The sequence below is a fragment of the Stegodyphus dumicola genome, chromosome 7 (assembly GCF_044657685.1).
Source record: "Stegodyphus dumicola isolate Sdum_Otavi_A_Nest chromosome 7, ASM4465768v1".
Taxonomy (NCBI): Eukaryota; Metazoa; Arthropoda; class Arachnida; order Araneae; family Eresidae; genus Stegodyphus; species Stegodyphus dumicola.
The window spans coordinates 38850387-38869902 of record NC_140774.1 but is presented as its reverse complement, the minus strand read 5'-3'; the positions used below and the strand labels follow the sequence as shown (position 1 = coordinate 38869902).

General features: G+C 33.7%; 1 protein-coding gene across 2 annotated transcripts in view; it reads right to left on the bottom strand.

Annotated features, from left to right (window-relative positions):
• Positions 1–19516, bottom strand: part of Cap-D2 (CAP-D2 condensin subunit) — a 209003-nt gene that overhangs the window by 99938 nt on the left and 89549 nt on the right. The gene's annotated exons all lie outside the window — the stretch shown is intronic.

Sequence of the window (19516 nt, the reverse complement as noted above, 5' to 3'; positions counted from 1 at the left end):
AATTATTTTTAATTCCGACATTGTTTGGGAACACTATTTGTGGACAAAAAACATCAAATCAATACATTTCAAATGTTAATACTTGTTATACTTCAGTTAGAGAAGTAGACGCCAATTTATCAATTCTGTTCGACATTCAGTCCTTTTGGCATCTAGAGGAATTCTTTATGAGAGACAGTGACTCATTATCATGGGAAGATTTAGAGGTTATTGATCTGTTTAATAAGAATATACATTTTGAAAATGGAAAATGCCCCATTAAGTTATTATTTAATGAAAGAAAATCAGAGCTTAAAAATAATTTCCTAATTGCTAAACAGAGTTTTTTGAAGCTAGAAAACAAATTGAGACATAATAAGTGGTTATTTAGTGAATACAAGAAATTAATTAATGAACAATTAGAGACAGGAATAATTGAAAAATGTTCTAATGCTGTTAATTGCGAACTTGAGAGGGATAGCTATTTTGTCCCTCGTAGTCCTGCAATTCGTCTTGACAAGACAACTTCTGCTGTGCGTATTGTTTATAACTGTTCATCTAAAGACAAAGGTGCAAAATCTCTGAACAAGTGTCTAATCCAGAGACCCAACTTGTATAGCAATTTATTAGATATCATTTTAAAATTCAGGTTATACAAGATAACTTTTGGGGCAGATATAAAAGGTGCATTTCATTCTATTTTGCTTGACGAAGATTAAAAAATTAACTTAAAATTTATTTGGTTCGGTAATGATGAAAATTAGCCATTCCAAATATACAAAATATCGTGATTGATTTTTGGAACTCTTCAATCCCCTTTCACGATTGTGGCAACTATTAAATATCACATAAAGATCCATAATGATGTTATAGAAATGTTAGATAAATTCTTGTATGTAGACGACCTTTTGCATGGAGCTGAAAATGATGATAAAGCATTTTATCTGTCGACTACTGCAGTGAATATTCTGAAAGATGCAAACATGCATCTTCATAAAATGAAAAGCAATTCTAGAGTTCTAAGAGGACTATGGGTCAGAAGTGGAATCGATGTTGAGGAAAATAATTTAAATAAAAACTCGTTAAAAGTTCTAGGCTTGAAGTGGGATACACATTAAGACAGTTTAAGTTTAGATGTAGCACAGTTCAGGGAACCGCTTGATGAACAGTAACCAAAAGACTCATTTTGCAAACCATAGCCAAAATTTAAGATCCTATCAGACTAATTTCTGCATATGTTATTAGAGCTAAGTTTATGATTCAAGAATTATGGGAATTTCGTTGTGATTGGAATTCCGAGGTACCTGATGAGCTAAGAGGAAGTTTTTGACATGGTATTCTGAAATTGAGGAACTTGTTAATATTAATATTCCTAGAAGATATTTTTGTGTGGTTCAGCAATTAATGCAGAAAATATGATCCTAATTGTTTTCGCCGATGCCAGCATTAAAAGATATGGTCAGCGTATGTTCAAAATCCCACTACTTGGGGGACATCCTTTGCACTATCTAAAAGCAGAGTAGCTCTTCTAAAGAAGCTTACACATCCTCGCTTGGAACTGATGGCAGCTACTATTGCCGTTAGGATAGGTAACTATCTGAAAACGCTCTTTAATATTAAGGAAAGCAATATTTATTGCTTTAGAAACTCTCAGATAGAACTTCATTGGATAATGGGCTCTGCCAATAATTGGAAGCCTTTCGTAGCAAATCGTGTTAGAAAGATACAGAATTTAATCGCTCCTTCGCAATGGCAATTTTGCAAGGGATCTGAAAATCCCCCAGATGTTGTATCACGAGGTGCAAAATTGATAGATCTAATAGACAATGAATTTTGGTTTCACGGTCCACCTTGACTAAGGCAAGGTAACTTCAGTAATCAAAGGGTTGAACCTATTTTAGGTCCTGAACTTAAGGAACTTTCTCTTGAAAAGCAGCGAAAAACTGTGGTGTGCATTACATCCAATAATCAAAATGAATTTGACCTTCTTACTAAATTTTCATCCTGGAATAAGCTCAAACGTGTAGTAGCATGGTGTCTTAGATTTGTGAAAAATGCCAGTTCTTCAACATTGAAAGTTAAAGGAGTTTTAACTGTTCCTGAACTCAATAGAGCTTCAGACATTATTGTGTGCTTAGTCCAAGTAAGTGAATTTAAAACCGAAATCTTGGCATTAAGAGCAGGGAAAAACATCAGCATAGACTCCAACCTTCAGCAAACCTTGTCAGTAGTCAACGCGCGAACGACATTTTTACAACTTTGAAAATGTGCGCGTAGCGTATGTTGTAATTAACCATTCATTAATTTTAAATTAATAATTAATTGTAATCAATTTTATTACATTTAAAATCCATATACATATAAAACTGAATAATTAAAAATATACCTTGTAAATTATATGCACATTTAATTAGAAATTTTCTTTTAACTCCTCAAGCATTCACTAATAAAAAGTACTTCAAATCACTACTAATCATAGAAAAAATCAGAAGCCATAAATCATATCTTTATTCTGGATATGATTTCTACAGGGAAATAAAATTTAAATAACCAAGAATGATACATATAAGTATTAAACAAAATACGCATAATTTATGAATGCAAAGATTTATATGTAGCATGCTTAGCAAGCTTAAGTTCTGATTTTGAGAATGTTTTTTTATAACACAGTTCTTCATTTGCCTGCATATTTATTTTTTCAATCAAAACTGCTTCAAGAGTTTTAAGACCTAAATTTGGTCGAAATTCCGTCTGATTTTTTTTAACAATAGAAAAAATTCTTTCACAAGCTGCATTTGAATGAGGTATTATTAAGACAGCAAGCATTACAGAAGGCAATACTTTGTATTTAATACACCCATTCATATTTTTTAATTTGGCAATTTCTCCCCATGCTTTTCAATACGCAAATCTACAATTTCTTTCAAATCATCTACTTGATACATGGAAAATTCAATTTCTACTTGATTAAGACATTTTTCATCAATAATGGATGGAAAAGTATTCATCAAGTAAAGAACAGATGAAAATGAGACTTCAGTTCTCAAGTTGATGTCAGCAACTTCAGCATGTTTTAGAAATGGATCACTCAGTGGAAATTTATCAATTATATATGAACATGCAGTTACAAAAAAAGCTCGCACAGAATTGAAAAATGATTTCACTTCACTTTCATTCAACTTGGCATTTTTTAAATATAGTCTTGTTTCCGCACCAATCACTAAATTTTCATTTTCTTTTTGTTTACTATACTTCTGAAATGGAATAGACGTTAGAGTAACATCTTCATTTTCTTTAGAAATTACTGATGGTTTTACGAATCTAACAAATAAATTCATTAAAGGTTCAAAAAGTTCTCTTCTCAATTTATGTATATAAGGAGCTTGTTGTTGCAAATTAATATTTACTGTTATAAACAAAGGCAAAGTATTTTTAAAAAATAAGAAGTACAATTTGGTGGTCGGTGACTGTAAAATTTTTTTAATGTTTTGCAATCTCTCTCCTTCATTCTCACTGTTATCTGGTTTATCTCCAAAAAAATTTATCACAGCATCCCACTGTTCCAAAATCCTTGTTATAGATTCTAAAAGAGACAACCATCTCGTACTGCAATATTTCAAAATTTTATGAGATTTTGCATTCTGTCCCAAAATTTGTTGAGCAACTTTGAAGCTATGCTTCCGTTTCGAACTTTTCTCCAAGTAAAAATATATATCTATTATCAACATTTCAATTTCTGAGCCAATTAATTTTTCAGTAGCTTTTTTTGCAGCTATATGCAAGAGGTGGTACGGACAACCTCGGGTGATTATACTTGGTTGATGCATTTTGATAAATGATGCTACACCTTTAAACTTTCCAATCATATTACTAGCATTATCTGAAGAAAATGATAAGCAATTTTTCCATTCTAAACCTTTGTTTTTAAAGTTTTCATTTATACAATTAAAAATACCTTCTCCTGTATTATTCGTGCATTCTAAAATAGAAATCAATGAAGTAATTATCACTCCCTTTTCTTTACTGTAGTATGTTATAACCAATGGGTACAGTTTGTTATCATTGTTATCATTACTTCCATCAGTACTTAGAGAAAATGATGTACTGCACACTGATTTTATAATATCAGCAACAGTATTTTCTGCAAGCGTTTTCACAATAGCAGCAGTTTTGGTATGACCGCAGCTAAATTTTTTTGCTATGGCAGAATCCGGAAACATTGCTTTGAAAAGCTCTTTGGAATGATCCGAAACAGAAAGCGGTAGATTATGTTCAATTAAAAAACGAACAAAATAGCATTCGGCTTTTATAGGATCTGTTTCATCATCTTTTATTAAGAAATTTGTTATTTCTTTAGATTTTACGGTGCCAAGTTCTATATGCCTTTGAGAAAACACATGCCGTTTACAGTCATCTTTTCCGCCATGAGCAACTGAGAAGTCTTTGTTGCATACACTGCAGTGTGCGTGATTCACAGAAATTTCGGATGCTTTAATGCATGGAAATTCTGAAGAATATGAATCTTTCAACTTCTGCTTTGATAATTTTGGCTTCTTCGTTCGAGGCAGCATTATGATTAAAAATCTTTCACCTGATTCACAGTTCACAAGACACACGCTAAGCTCTCGCCGTAAACTACACAATGCAGCCGAATGCAGCCTAAACACGCATCAGCGAGGAACCTGGGAGACAGACAATTGGGTGGAACTATTGATAAGTCGTTAACGGTTGGAGTTACTGATCTACGATTGGCTAATTCTTCAAAACTAGGAACGCACTCAACACGTGATATATGATAACACGAGTATTCAGCCAATCATCGGATGAATTAGTTGGTTCCGTTTTGCGTACTGGTTCTCCTGCTCTTGTTTCTGTAAAATCCGTAGTTTTTTCCATACTTTTCGTAGCTCGTAGTTTTTCATGAATTTCCGTAGAAACTACGGAGAATCCGTAGTAGTTGGAGTCTATGCATCAGCACTAAGATCAGAATTATCTCCTTGAATCCCTTCTTGGATAACGAAAATATTTTTCACATTGGAGGAAGGCTAAGGAATGCAAATATACCTGAAAATCAAAAGCACCAGGCAATTCTTCCTAAGAAGCATCATGTGACTGAATTAATAGTTAAGCATTTTCATGAAACTCATCTTCATGGAGGAACTTCACTTACAGTTTTGGCTATCCGACAGAAATATTGGATAATTAACTGTAGAGATGCAGTACACAAAGTTATTAGAAACTGCATGAAATGCTTCAGAAATCGTACAAATACTGCATCGCAAATAATGGCCGATCTTCCTGCATCTCGAGTTGTGCCAAGCAGAGTTTTTTTTCTAGAGCAGGCTTTGATTATGCAGGGATATACCTTGTGAAACCCAGCAAGGGGAGAGGAGTGAAGCCAATCAAGTGCTATGTATGCCTGTTCATATGTATTGCCATGAGTAGTGGACTATCAATGCTGTAATTAAACGTCCTACCAACAAACTTTCACCATTGCCATTTTGCCATCGTGAAAATTAATGACTGTTGGCAACCGACGTCGATTCCCCTAGCGCATGCGCATGATAAGCAAGTTCTCTGCTGCGTAATACTTATACTTAGTAGGCAGTTAGCCAAAGTCAGTGGTGAGTATTGCATGTAAGAGAGAAGGGCTAAGCGCTGTGTAATATCATGTTTCTACTCTGCTGTTCAACGTCTTCGTAGTTTAAATAAATGTTTGTCATGTATATAGAAGACGTCATTTTATTCTTCATAGGTTATGGGCCCAGATAGCGCTTAACTGTGCAGTGCAACTACCATTGTTAAATTCTTTCGGCAAGCCAAGCTGCGTCGACTGAAATGAAAATGGCGACGATTAATACAGTGTCAATTGAAAAGCTAAACAAGGACAACTTTGACACGTGGAAGTTGCAAATGGAAGCAATACTGATTAAAAATGATCATTGGGACTATGTAACTGGGAAAATTCCGAAACCAGAACCTGGTGATGAAGAATTTGCTAAATGGAAAACTACTGACCAAAACGCACGAGCGGATATAATCCTATCCATCTTACCCAGTGAACTTCCACAAGTAAAGAATTGTGTAACATCTCACGAACTGTGGCGTAAATTGCATTCTATTTACGAATCGAAGGGACCAGCTAGAAAGGCCACAATTCTAAAAAAATTGCTTTTTACAAAAATGAGTGATTCTAAATAAATGACTGTTCATCTAAATGATTTTTTCATTCTTGTGGACAAACTGAAAGAAATGGAAATAAACATTGCGGATGATTTGCTTACAATATTGCTTTTATATAGCATACCGGACTCTTATGAAAGCTTTCGAATAGCAATCGAATCTCGTGATAAACTGCCTTCTCCAGAAATGCTGAAAATTAAACTGTTGGAAGAAGCTAACGCTCGCAAAAATAAAGATTCAACATTTTCTGAACCACAACATGCGTTCTATTCGAAAGATCGGAAGTATACTCAACGACCGATTCCTAAACCGAAACCAGATAAGTCTGCAAACCGAAGACAGTATCCAGTTAACTACAGATGCAACTTCTGCCATATCTATGGGCATAGAACATCGGAATGTATGAAGAAAAATAAAGAAACTAAAAGCAAACGCCTTAGTGAAACTGCGATGTCTGCAGAATATCAGAATTCCTTGGAGCGAGAAAAAGCCGTAGCATGCACTAATAGCAATTCTAAAGACATTTTTTGTTTGGATAGTGGTGCAACATCGCATATGTGTAACAGCAAGGAACTGTTTCAAGAAATTCACGAGGTAGGTGATACTTATGTTAAATTAGCTGCTGATAAAACTGTTAAAGCTATTGGAAAAGGAACTGTTAAATTTAAAGTTCGCATAGGTTCTAAAACTGAAAATATCAAACTCAAAAATGTATTGTGTGTACTTGATTTGAAAAATAATTTAATCTCAGTGTCTAAAGTAAATCTTTCAGTAATTTTCAAAGAAAAATGTGCTCAAATAATTAATTCTAATAACGAAATAGTAATTTTGGCTAAACGCGAAAATGATCTTTATTTTGTCATGCCAATATTTGAATCTGTATCAATTGCTAAAGAAATAGATCAGTGGCATATAAGATTTGGCCATTTAAATGAAAATGATCTTAAAAAACTTCAAATAAATAACATGGTTAGAGGTCTTTCTTTTTCTCAAAATGACTCTCTTTCTACTTGTAAGGTATGCATTCAGGGTAAACAAACCGCAACCCCTCTTCCCAAAGAATCGGAATATAGAAGTACTGAATTGTTGAATCTAATTCATTCTGATTTGTGTGGTCCCATGAGAACTGAATCAATCGGTGGATCATTTTATTTCGCAACATTTATTGATGATAAATCTCGATATGTTCGTGTTTATTTTCTAAAATCTAAGGATGAGGTTAAAGAAGCTTTCAAAAATTTTAAAGCATCTTTTGAAAATAAACTTAACTCTAAAATCAGAATCCTGCGAACCGATAACGGGCTAGAATATTTAGGGAAAGACTTTAATAAATTTCTTAATGATGCGGGAATAAAACACGAAATGAGCACTCCTTACACGCCAGCCCAGAATGGCGTCGCCGAAAGATTAAATCGCACTTTAGTTTCAATGGCGCGATGTTTGTTATTGCAATCCAATTTGCCTCAGAAATTCTGGGCCGAAGCCGTCAATACGGCTGCTTACATTCGAAATCGCTGCCCAACGCGAGGTTTAAAACACGAAATAAAAACACCTTACGAAGTGATGTTTGGCAGAGTACCTGCTGTCTCTCACTTCAGAACCTTTGGCCAAAAAGCATTTTCGCTAAATAAAAGGCCAGGAATAGGCAAATTTGATATTCGATCTAAAGAATGTATTTTTATTGGCTATTCTGATGAATCAAAAGCGTATAGACTTTGGGATCCCGAGGCATGTAAAGTGATAATAAGCAGAGATGTAAAATTTATTAATGAGTTTGAAAACTGCTGTAGTTATGACTCAGAGCAAGAAATAAATCTGCCTTTCGCTCCGGAGGAAAAAATTATAAATAAAACATGTTGTGATGAATCATCACCTCTGGACGGTAGCGAGTCGCCACTTCACTCTGAAGCTGAAAAGGAAAGCGGAAGTGATTTAGATAGCGAATCAATGCTTCCTATCCTGATTAAAAGGGGGCCTGGTCGACCCAAGAAAATAAAAACAGGTTTGCCAGGAAGGCCTAAAAAGGAATATCATTATACAGTTGTAAATAAAAATGAACAAACTCAAAATGCTGTTGAGGAAAGCATTAATCCTACGGTGCAAGAAGCATTAAATGGACCATATGCTGAAAATTGGCATAATGCCATGCTGTTAGAATATAACTCGCTTGTTCAAGAAAAGGCTTGGGAATTAGTAAAAAGACCTGAAAACAAGAAAGTTATTGGTAGTAAATGGGTTCTTAAATTAAAATATAATCATGACGGCACTATCGAAAAATACAAAGCTAGGCTAGTTGCTAAAGGGTGCGCTCAAATCCCTGGTCTCGATTTTACTGAAAACTTTTCCCCTGTTGCTAGATTAAGTTCCATAAGAACAGTTTTAGCCTACGCAGTAGAACACAATCTCAAAGGTTACCAATCAGATTTTGTAATGGCCTATGTAAATGGAAATTTAGATGAAGAAATCTACATGGAAATTCCCGAAGGTTTTCGCGATGAAACTAATTCAGATAAAGTGTGTCTTTTAAAGAGGTCAGATAAAGTGTGTCTTTTATACGGTCTTAAACAGTCAGGACGTCAGTGGTACAAAAAGTTGGATGAAAAATTGAAATCTATGAAATTTAAATCTCTTAATTCAGATAATTGTGTTTATATTAAAAAGACGCCTAACAGTGAAACTATTATAATCGTTTATGTAGACGATCTTATCGTTTTTACCGATTCTCAGCAAACGTATGAAACAATTCGCGATAGTTTAGCTTCTACTTTCAAAATGAAAGACTTGGGAAAATTACATTATTGCTTAGGAATAGAATTTTACCAAAATGAGAATTCAATTAAAATTTCTCAAAAGAAATACGTTGATGATATTTTAAATCGGTATAACATGCAAAATGCTAAATCTGTGTCTTCACCTATAGATAACAGCAAAAAATTATCAAAAGAAATGAGTCCTAAAAGCGAAAATGAAATCGCTGACATGAAAAATGTTCCATTTAGAAATCTGATCGGATCATTAATGTACCTTTCAGTAGCTACTAGGCCAGATATCACATACGCCGTGAATTTCTTAAGTAAATTTAACAACAATCCGGGAAAAGAACATTGGCATGCTGCGAAAAGAGTACTTCGATATCTAAAGGGAACACAAGATCAAGGACTAATTTATACGAAAACAGGAAAACCACTCATCGCCTTTGTTTATGCAGACTGGGCATCAAATGTCGATGATAGAAAATCTTACACCGGTTTTGTATATATATTAAGTGGTTCAGCTATAACCTGGAAATCACGAAAACAACGCAGTGTAGCTCTATCTTCAATGGAGGCGGAATATATGGCTCTGTCTGAGGCCGCCAAAGAAACTGTCTACCTACGTCGTTTCCTGAAGGAGCTGGGTTACAACATAGAACACCCAACAACAATATACTGCGACAATCAAGGAGCTCAGAAAATTACAAAGAACTCTGTATTTCACTCCCGTACAAAGCACATAGACATTCGCCATCATTTTGTGCGTGAAGTGTATGAACGCGGTGAATTAGATGTGAAGTACATACCTACCAGTGAAATGGGAGCTGATGTGTTAACCAAACCCCTGACTCCTGTTAAACATCAAAGCTGTTGTACAATTGTAGGATTGAATACTGTTTAATATGTATTTTGTTTTATTTTTCAGGAATAGGAGAATCAACGTCGAAAGGGGGTATGTTGGCAACCGACGTCGATTCCCCTAGCGCATGCGCATGATAAGCAAGTTCTCTGCTGCGTAATACTTATACTTAGTAGGCAGTTAGCCAAAGTCAGTGGTGAGTATTGCATGTAAGAGAGAAGGGCTAAGCGCTTTGTAATATCATGTTTCTACTCTGCTGTTCAACGTCTTCGTAGTTTAAATAAATGTTTGTCATGTATATAGAAGACGTCATTTTATTCTTCAATGACTCTAAGAACTTTATTCTTATTTTCACATATAATTCATTGTATTTGTATTTTAGTTTCGTAGTAATGTTTTGTATCCAAGTATAGTATGTATCTTAATAATTTTCTCTTTCAGCTTATGGTGGTTTCGAAATTCATATTTTAACTTTAACTTGTCATATAATATAGAAAATCTTGTTAGTATTAAATAATGTATTAAAATAATTCTAAATTTGAAGCTTGTGATGAGCAATTGTTCATCGCGAGCCAGTATGTTATGAAGTATGAGATACTATAGGTGGTGCTGATGCGCCAAAAGAGTCAGTAAGGCCCTGTAACTCATCATGTGAAGACTTGTCTTGAAGTGTCAATAAGGAGTGCAATCTTGTAGCATCATTCTTTAAGTAAATTATTCTTCCGTCCGATATTGTGTTGTGTATTGTATTTAATCATCATAATAAATGTTATCTGTGAACTTTAAGAATCTCTTGAAATATGCCAACACTGATCACCCTGTAACCACCCCTCTGGACACTGTGAGGTAAGCTATGCTCCATCACACTTCTAATTTACAACCTGTTCAAAATAGTTTAAAGTTCAACCTAATTTAACGATCAATGATTTAATCATCATGAAGGAAGACAATTTACCAGTTCTGTGACAGAAAATAGGAAAAGTTCTGGAAGTTTTTCCTAACACAGATAATAATGTGCATATTATGAAGCTGAAAACAGCAAATGGAGTTTTCAAAAATGCCAATTCACAAACTCAGTTCTTTGCCTATCAACATTCAGGTAATTTCACAAAACATTATAGCTTTGTTCTTTGCTTCAAATATGATTAAGTTCCTGATTTGCATCAAGGCTTCTGAGCATTTGTTTTGAGAATAAATTTTTTTCATTTTCATAATTTTGTATTCTCTGTCTTATGAATATTTTAGCATTTTTTCGCATGATTTAATATTGCTATAATGATTTCATTTAGAATTAGAATTTATAATGCTATTTAGAATTTGTTATAAACTGTTATTTAGATTTAGAATGATGTTTCAATACTGGGCAGAATGTGTTGGCCACTGAAGCACCTGCCTGTCCGTCTGTGAGAAATGATTTACATTTCACAGCTCACATTTTGTTTTTGTATTTTTTGTCTCTTGCTAACCATAACTTTTTCTCTTTGTTGTGTTCTCAAAAAGATGCTCTTAAGTTTACTGCAAAAATTAAAGATGTATGATTCTACAGTTCACTTTCTATCATTTGTATTCTTACTATTAATTTAACATGAGGAAACTGCATAAAACACATGGATTATTTTAAGATAACAGTTAAGTTTATTTCAAACTATCTTTAGAAAATTTCACAGATAGAATAACACTGAGACCAAATATCAGTTTTCTGATATTACAATTCAGAATTAATATCTATTCGTCAGAATGACATTTTGAATACATTTTTTTACTAACACAAGTTAAAGAAAATACTGTGAATGCTCATGAAAAGCATTCATTAAAAATCAGACTTCAGCTCCATACCATTAGAATCCTATACCAGTTATGTTATCATAACCTTACAGTAGGCCACAGAAAATCCTCTCATCAGCCACCACTGCTTTAGTTAATATATTTAAGTACAGCAAACAGCCAAATGATAAATTATGCTGAAAATTATAAAATAGAAAAATGTACTATTTAAACTCTCTCTATATTATGGCCACTATAATTAGACCAAAGAAATGGATTCTATTCAGTGAAGCATTATTCATGCTATGCTATGAAATTCATACAACCTTACCCAAAGACATCTGTTAAGTTAGAATACAGTGCCACCTATTGGATAATGATAGAACTTGGCCATTGGGATTCAGCTAAGCAACATGCCAGAACATGTATTAGATCTGAATGTAGTAAATTACTGTCAATAAATTAGTTAGTTCTTTTGCTATACAGTCCACTCATTAGTTTAGAATCATAGTACATGGTGGCACAGCTGGAGAAATGAACAAAATGCTGGCATTAGATAGAAATAAAACTTCATTAAAAGAGAAACTAACTAAATTAGAAAACGTAGTGAAAGAATATGATGATAGTTCGAATAAAAACGAAATTCAAATAAAGTATAGATCCCTTCAAAACATTCAAATGGATATTAGAAACTTGAGGAATAGATATTTTGAAAGCATTGATGAGAAAGATGTCACAGCCATCGATGCAGAAATTGCCAAAAAGAAGAAAGAACTGAAGTACTCGAGGTAAGAATTATGAAAATTCTATCATCTATTCTTCATTCTGAACATGAAAATGATTGTAATAAATTTGATCCTAAAGTACAAATACGTTTGCCAGAATAACCAATTCCTAAATTTTCTGGTAAATATACCAAATGGAATAATTTTAAGCTTCAATTCGAAAACATCATGGTTAATAACACTCAACTGACAGAAGTTCAAAAACTGTACTTTTTAAAGGCTGCATTAACTGATGAAGCAAAAAATCTTGAAACTGTTGATACTTTCAGTTCTCTATTTAAAGCTCTTCAAGATAGGTATGAAAATAAAAGAATATTAATTGAGACGCATATAAAATCAATAATGGATTTACGTACTTTAACATTCAAATTGTCTAAAGGAATAAGATATGTAATAGATAATATTACTAAAAACGTTAGGGCTTTGAATGTTTTAAAAATATGAGAATTAAAATTGTTAACTGTTATTTAAACTGTTATTAAATATTGTACTTCAGAAACAAGATTATGAAATGAGCAAACAATTTGAATTAAGCATTAATGCTACGGAAATTCCTACGTTTGATGAATTAATTTCGTTTTTAGAGAAAAGATGCCAGTTATTGGATAACATTAACTTTAATACTAATAAAGTGAAATATCTGTTAGAAAAAAGTTCGAAATCAAAGGCCCTGATGGTTAAAACAGATAGTGTTTCGATTTGTGTTATATGTAAAAATAATAATCATCCACTGCATAAATGTGATTTATTTTCAAAATTAAATCAAATCAAAGATACGAAATAGTTAAAAACCATAAATTATGTTTAAACTGTCTCAGTAAGGAACATTTAATCGCAAAATGCAATTCTAAGTTCAGCTGTTTGGAATGCCATGAAAAACATCATTCATTAATCCATCGCCTGCTCAGAAATGACACCATTAATCAACAGTTAGACAACAAAAAACAGAAGGAACGAGTAATGAAATTATAAAGAAGAATGCAGACATTTCTAATAAAAATCAATCAAGTTGGCTTTTGACACAGAGAAAAAGCATGTTATTGGTGACTGTACTAGTATATGTTTGTAATTCAGAAGGAAAAATAATTCCAGTTTGCGCTATACTTGATAACGGCAGCATGGGTTGTTTCCTGTGTTAAGGAGTTGCTAATTTGTTAAATATGAAAGAAAAAGAAAAGAAAAGAAAGAAAGAATTTATGCATCTGTATCTGGAATTAATGAGAACGTTATAAATATTAATTATCAAGTAGACGTACAGATTTCGAATAAGGATTTAATATATGCAAGATTAGTTAATTGTTTGGTTATTTCTAAAATAACCAATGTAACTCCATCAAGGAGTTTAGATGTGCAGTCATATAATATTCTCATTGATACTGAATTAGCGGATCCACAATTTGGAACACCTAACAAAATAGATATGTTATTAGGAGACAAATTGTTCTTTGAGATTTTAAAACAAGGAAAATTTCAATTAGAAAATTAACCGTCGATATTCCAAGAAACAGTTTTTGGATGTATCACATCGGGTGCATGCAAGAGTAACTCAGAAGTAAATTATTGTGGTTTAGTTCTAAATAGTGAAGAAAGAGTTGAAAAATTTTTGCAAAGACTTTGGGAAGTTGAATCCATTGAAAATATTGAGGATGCTTTGAGTGAAGAAGTAAAATATCGTGAAGAACATTTCAAGCGTACTCACTATAGACAAAATGATGGAAGATATGTAGTTCAGTTACCCATAAGGGAAGGTGTAGAATTAGGAGAATCAAAAACGCTGGTTGAGAAAAGATTGCATCAAGTGTGGAATCGACTAGAAAGCGATTCGAATATGAAAATGTTATATAAGAATTTTATCAAGGAATATAAAGATCTAAATCACACGAAAGAAGTTCAGGAAATTTAAACATTGACTTGCAATTATCTTAGTCATCATGGAGTTTATCGGCCAGAAAAACCTCTACCAAGCTTCGCGTTGTGGTTAATGCATCAGCGGCTACTAGTAATGGAAAATCACTTAATTCAATATTAATGAAAGGGCGAATACCTCAAAAAGATTTATTTCCTATTATTATTAGATTTTGAAAGTACAAATATGCATTAGGAGCTGATGTTCAGAAGATGTACAGACAAATACTTATTGAACCATCTCAACGAAACCTGCAGTTGATCTTGTGGAAAGAATCAGTTGGTAGTCCTGTGCAGACTTATCGTCTAAGGACTGTAACATACAGAACAGCAAGTGCACCATTCCTCGCAACAAGGGACCTGAAGCAGTTAGCAATGCATGAAGCAACTGACTTTCCTCATGCCTCAAGAGCCATACTGAAGGACTGCTACGTGAACGACATTCTCACTGGAGCTAATACACTGCAAGAAGCCAAGGAGTTGCAGACACAGTTAACCTTCTTCTAGAACATGCTGGAATGCAGTTACACAAATGGTGTTCAAATAATACAGAACTATTGAAGAGTAAAGAATTGCAACTCAGGATTACTCTTTTCAAGTTATGGATAAGCCTCAGGTTACAAAGGCCTTAGGAATGTCATGGAATATGTCTACAAACTGTTTTTCGTACGATTTAAAGATACTTGACATTGAAGAAACAGGAACGAAAAGAGACGTCTTATCAACAATAGGTCGCCTCTTTGATCTGTTAGGTTTAATTGGACCTGTTACGACAAGAGCTAAAATATTTCTATAAAACTTTTGGCTTCTAAAATTAAATTGGAATACACCTCTTCCTAAAAATTGCTTTGAAGAATAGATGGCATTTCTGCATAGTCTTAAAATAGTCAACGATTATCGCATCCCTAGATTTGTCCTAACCAATGGATTACAGCAAATAGAAATTATAGGATTCTGTGATGCTAGTCAGAAGGCCTTATGGTGCTGCAATTTATGTGAAATGTTTGTCATATTCAAATGAATGTTCATCAAGACTTATGTGCAGCAAGTCTTTTGTGTCACCTTTGAAGTCAATTACCATTCCTTGTTTCGAACTTTGTGGTGCAGTTCTCTTGGTAAAACTAATGAAAAGAATATTAGAGGCCATTCCGCTGCCTATAGTCAAGGTGTTTTACTTCACTGATTCGTCAATAGTGTTATCATGGATTAAAAAGGAACCTTATTAACTAAAGACATTTGTTGCTAATAGAGTATGTGTTAGTCGCAGTATAACTGCTGTTCATGAGTGGTATCATGTTAGCACTCATAATAATCCAGCTGATTTGATATCATGTGGAGCTGAACCTAAAGATCTTCATAATGATTTATGGTGATACGGACTAAATTTCTTGACTAACGAGAGTTTTTTGACTAATAATTGTGAAGTAATTTCACCTGATAATGGCTGATGTGGAATACGTCAAAGAACTCAAACTTAAGGATAATGACCTAGTTAATCTAAATGTGAACTCTAATTCCCTTGTTTTAGATCATATTCTTAATATTAGTAATAATTATATTTGTGTTATTCATGTGTTAAGTTTTGTTTGTAGATTTATAGTCAATTATAAGTAAAAAAAAAATTAATAGGTTCTATAACTGTTAAAGAATTGGATGAAGCTGAGAAAATCATGATCAGATATGTACAATTACAACATTTTAGCAAGGATATTCTATTCTTAAAAATTAAGAATTGTGTTTCTTCCAAAAGTAATTAAAAATTTTTATGTCCATTTCTAGATAATGATTCTCTTCTGAGGGTAGGAGGCAGACTTTCCAATAGTAATCTTAATTACAACCAAAAGTTTCCTTATGTAATGCCAAAAGATTATGTATTTATTAGATTAATTTTTCAGTATTACCATATTAAATACTTACATCTTGGTGCTCAAGCACTATTGCATCAGGTTCGTAGTAAATTTTGGGTTGTTAATGGTTGCGATATAGCTCGAAAGGTTGTAGGTGACTGTGTAACATGTTTTAAGGTTAAACCAATTGTATGTGAACAACTTTTGGGAAATTAACCTGGTGAAAGGGTTAACCCAGGGTTTGTATTTAATACTTGTGGAATCGATTTTTCTGGTCCATTCCTCATCAAGTATAAAAATCAGAGAAAGAGTAATTATGCAAAAGTGTACGTTGCTATATTCATATCATTAGCTACTAAAGCTGTACATTTAGAGGTAGTAACAGATTTAACCACAAATTCATTATTTGGTACTATTAAAGTGTGATTATGGAAAAGCCTCGAGGGCTATTTGCCTAAGGAGAGGGATGCCTTCATGGAGGACTTTCTAAAGGAAACTGGCTCGTATACTCATCACACATGGGGGGAAAACCATGAAAACACCCATGCAGCCAGGCTGTTCGCGGGATTCGAACCTCGGACCGAACTACCAGTGTTCAGTGACTTTACCGCTTGGTCGCTGATTGGCTTGCTACTATTAAAAGATTTATTGTTAGATGTGGAAATTGTAATACCATAATGTCAGATAACGGTTCTAATATGGTTAGTGCAAAATCAGAATTGAAAAAAACTGCATAGCTTAGTCCTTACATCTAATTTTGACAAAGCAGAGTTCTTAACATCTGAAGGTATAAATTGGAAACTAATTCCACCTAGATCACCAAATTTTGGTGGTTTATGGGAAGCAGGTATTAAGTCATTTAAATATCATCTTCAGCGTACAATCAGCAGTTATAAATTGACTTTAGAAGAATTTTGGACTGAATTCACACAGATTGAAGGAATTCTCAATTTTCGTCTAGTTTTACCTTTATCAACAGATGCAAATGATTTTGAAGCCGAGTCATTTTTTTAATTGGACGTTCCATTATATCATATTCTGAACTGGATTTGTCTCATCTTACAGATAATAGACTTTCTAAATGGCAAGTTATTACTAAGTTCATTCAAGTTATTTGGAAACGTTAGCAAACTGATTATTTAAATCATCTCCAACAATGCACCAAATGATTTATTAATAAAGAAAATTTAAAGCCAGGTATATTAGTTGTGTTAAAGGAAGATAATCTTCTCCCATGTAAATGGTTTTTTACTTAGAATTCTAGAAGTTTTACCTGGTAAGGATAATAAAGCCAGAGTTGTTAAAATGAAAACATTAAATGGTGTGTATACTCAATGTATTAGGAAAATTTGTTTATTACCTACCCAGGATAATAATGCTTAGCTTATATTATTGTGTTCTTATTGGAAATTGTACTTTATATTAAAATGAAACTGTTTAAGAATAAGTTTGATTATAGCATAGTGAATGTTAATGTTCTCAAAATGTTTGTATTATCTTATATTATATTCATGATGAAAGATTATCTATTACAGGGGTTGGACAAAAATATGGAAACACCTTTAAAAAAACATGTTTCTTTGCTTAATATGGTGTAGGAAACAAGTTGGCATCCAAAACAGCTTGCAGTCTTCTCGGAATGGATAAATACAGTTCCTGTATGTTTGCCAATATACCATTCTTCCTGCAAAACGGTGGCAAGTTCAGATAACGATGTTGGCGGTGGATAACGAGAACGCACTTTCCATTCCAATGTAGACCACAAAGGTTCGATAATATTCAGGTCTGGTGACTGTGGTGGCCAGGGAAGATGGGACAACTCATCCTCGTGATCAGAAAACCAGTCCTGGACAATGTGAGCTGTGTGAACAGGGGCTTTGTCTTCTTGGAAGACACCATCACCATCGAGGAACAAAGTTTGTAACATGGGATGAACTTGATCAGCCAAAATGTTCACATAAGTCTTGGAAGTCATGTGCCCTGACACAGTTATCATGAGGCTAGCAGAGAACCACAATATGGCTGCCCAAACCATAACAGAACCCCCGCCATGTTTCACTCTTGCCAACAAGCAGTCTGTATTATAGGCTTGAAATGGCGTTCTCCAGAAGTGGGAAACAATGTGAAAGAAGACTCGTCAGACCATATTACTCGCTTCCACTGCTCTATAGTCCAGGCTTTATGACTTAAACACCACCTTTTCCTGTTACGGGCATTAGCATCACTGATGAGTGGCTTCTCAATTGCAGCACGGCCAGCAATTCCCTGTTTATGAAGCTCCCTTCTAATTGTTTTGGTACTCACAGGGTTTGGTAACACAACATTCATTTCAGCAGTAACTTTTGCAGCTGTGGTCTTCTTATTTTTCGTCACAATTGCCCTTAATGATCATCTGTCACGATCACTCAGGACACACTTTTGTCCGCGCTGTGATTTAGCAGATGATGTTTTTCCGCTCATCAAACACTAAACACCTCGGCTACCTTGCTTACGGAAGCACCTACCATACGTGCTCCAACAATTTGCCCACGTTCGAAGTCTGTTAACTCTGACATAATGCAATGACAACCTCACATAACAGTACTCCGACAACAACTGAACTGTTTAGCACATTTACGAAGTTGTATAGGTGGCGTCAGTAGTCATAAACGCCAGCGCCACCTACATATTTCATTAAAATCAATCTTTCTTTTCAAACATGCATTTCACAAGGTGTTTCCATATTTTTGTCCATCCACTGTAGCTTTCATATTGTACTGTAGAATTAGTTTTCTTGATTTGTTAAACTGTACGTTTGTTTGTAATTTACATGTTGAAATTTGAAATTTCAATGGGCGGCGGCTTGTTAAGTTAGAATACAGCGCCATCTATTGGATAGGGAGAGAAATCCACACTTGACCATTTGGATTTGGCTAAGAAACATGCCAGAGCATGTATTAGATCTGAATGTAGTTAATTACTGTCAATAAATTAGTTCTTTTGCTATACAGTCCACTCATTAGTTTAGAATCATAGTACAACATGTCTAGAACACATTTAAGTAAATGATATATGATACTGAACTAAACATAACAGCTCATAAATGGCACAGTTATTAATGCTCAAACCATAATAAAACTCAAAATTTTTGTTTTGATGTGCTAACTATGTACATTAACACAAAAGAACAGTAAAATTTTGTATTAATAATGAATAACATATTAGACAGAAAGGAATATATTATTCATGATAGTAAAAAAAAACTAATATATTTGCATTAATGTAAAAATGGAACTTCTGCTTTCTTTTCATTCAATGCATTACATACATGGATATCACCAGCTAACTGAAATTTAAATGTCTTACTAGTATTTATTAAAGCATAACACAGCTTCTGTAAAACTAAATTATTACAAATAATGCCTCTCACAGAATTAATATTTTTAATTAATTAAATACCCA